At 37.0% G+C, this 2,222-nt stretch overlaps 1 non-coding gene across 1 annotated transcript; it reads left to right on the top strand.

Moving 5' to 3' along the window:
* The first annotated feature begins 1,520 nt into the window (after positions 1-1,520).
* Positions 1,521-1,627, top strand: LOC111743264. The gene has a single exon (XR_002781617.1). It is a non-coding gene; the product is annotated as a U6 spliceosomal RNA (small nuclear RNA).
* Positions 1,628-2,222: the final 595 nt, after the last annotated feature.

Raw genomic sequence — 2,222 nt, 5'->3', positions numbered from 1 at the left:
TTTCCTCCTCATATACAATGTAAGAAACTTAGACCCTTTTAACTTCCATTAACCCTCTCTTGACATTGTTGTCATGTATTTTAATTCTATATACATTAAGACATAACATGAATTATAACTACTGTTTTATACAATCATTTAGATTTATACACATTTACCCTTTTTGTTACTCTTTGTTTTTTCCTGCTTCCATTTGGTTTCATTTTCCCACTACCTGGAAAAAAAAAAAATCTTTAGTGTTCCTTTGAGTTCATGCCTGCTGGCAAAAAAATTTTTTCACAAGTTTCTGGTGTGAAAATGTCTTAATTTCATCTTCATTATGTAAGGAAATATTTTTGATGTTTAGAAATCTAGATTGGCGGTTATTTTCTACAAGAACTTTGTAAGAAGTTCTACTGTTTCTGATGAAAAGAGAAATTTCTAAGAGTTAGTTTTTTAGGATTCCAACTCTAACTCTGGTGGAGAGCGACTGACTCTCCCCTGGACATACTCTGGATTACAAATTTGTCCTGTTAGTCTCTCGAGGTTGTTAAAAGTTCTGTTCAGTTTCTTAACCTCTCAACTACCTCTTCTCCTAATGAAAAAGTAGACCTCAGTGCTGGGTTAACCTCTCTGGGTTTCCTTCATCTTCCAAAACTTACTATTCTTCATCGTTTTATTAGCTATCCAATACCTTCAGGCAGGGAGTTTTTGAGTCTTGCTGTTCCAGTTTTTCTCAGGAGTGGCACATATAACTTAGGCAAGCATTACCAGAAGCGGAAACTCCTGCAGACAGTTGACTGTATTCACATCCCTGTGCCTTCTTCACCCATTTTCTCTCTTCTATTCTGAACAGCTTTATCCTTCACCATTCGACTGCATCCTCTCTTGTCAAGATCACCAAGAGATTAAGTTTCAGTATTCACCTTACTTGCTCATCCAGTAACATTTGACAAGTTTGATTACTCCCTTTCTTGAAACATTTTTTTGCTTGACTTCTGGGAAATGATATTCTCCAATATGCCTTTTGTTTCTTTTGATGGCTCCTCTTCCTTTTCCTGTCATCTTAATATTAGTAAGATTAAATCCTTGACCCCCTTCTCTTCTCTATCTACACCCACAATGTAGGTGATCTCCTTGAGACTTATGGACTTAAATATAAAACATCAAAACTATGTTGATGAGTCCCAAATTTATATTTTATTGCTAGACTTGACCTTTCATCTGATTTCTAGCTTATTACATCCATTTACATATTGTCTATGGCTACTTTTGCACTAAAACTATTTTTAAATAGCTGCAAAAGAGACTTTAAAGCCCACAAAGCCTGTAATATTTACTACCTGGCCCTTTGCAGAAAAAGCTCAATAATCCTTAGTTTAAATTGACACCTTTATACATATTTCCTTCCCACTCAAATGCCACTGAAATTAGAGTAAAGCTATGCCCAAAGAAAGATCCATAACAGACTGAAAAACAGTAGAAGGTGGCATTGGTGGACCAGGAAACCTGAGAAATTTTCAGTACACAGAAAGTATTTTGTGCTCACTTAGGCAGCATATATACTAAAATTGGAACGATATAGAGAAGATTGGCGTGGCCCCTGTTTAAGGATGACACACAAATTTGTGAAGCGTTCCACATTAAAAAAAAAAAAAGTATTTTTGGGGGAAGCAGACAAGATCAGATCAACAGATAAACAAGTAGGAAAAACTTCAACACAGAATCCAAATAAAAGCTATATATATGAGTTTTATGCTCCAAGCTAACCAAACCAAATTAGTCCTGGAGAAGTCATTGGATGAGTCATTAAAGGAGCAGTAGGAAGATCTGGCCGGTGACCCTTTCACCCAAAGATCTGAACAGTTGCCTGCAGGTTTCATTTATAAACAAAACTAAAACTCTTTGGGAAAGGCTCCTGGCTTCAGTGCTCAGGCCTGAGAAGCAGAGTTCAGCAAGATTTTTATAGTGACAGCTGAGGACAGAAAGAAAAGGTCATCCTGACTCGAGCACTTGCCACCAGGACAAAATGTCATGTCAAAGTTTCTAGAGTGGGAGTTCTGGAATCAAAGACTCCCAGAGTAGCTTCTGGGACTTGGAAGCAGGACATTGTACAAGGAAAGGATGGGAAGCCCACTTTTACTCAGTGGACAAGCTACTTACTCACTGCAATAGATTAAATTGTATCCCTCAAAAAGATATATTGACATTCTAACCCCTAGTACCCCAAAATGTAACCTTAT

Source organism: Pteropus vampyrus, unplaced genomic scaffold (assembly GCF_000151845.1).
Source record: "Pteropus vampyrus isolate Shadow unplaced genomic scaffold, Pvam_2.0 Scaffold4, whole genome shotgun sequence".
Taxonomy (NCBI): domain Eukaryota; kingdom Metazoa; phylum Chordata; class Mammalia; order Chiroptera; family Pteropodidae; genus Pteropus; species Pteropus vampyrus.
The sequence above is the reverse complement of the archived record's forward strand: the minus strand, read 5'-3'. Positions and strand labels throughout refer to the sequence as shown.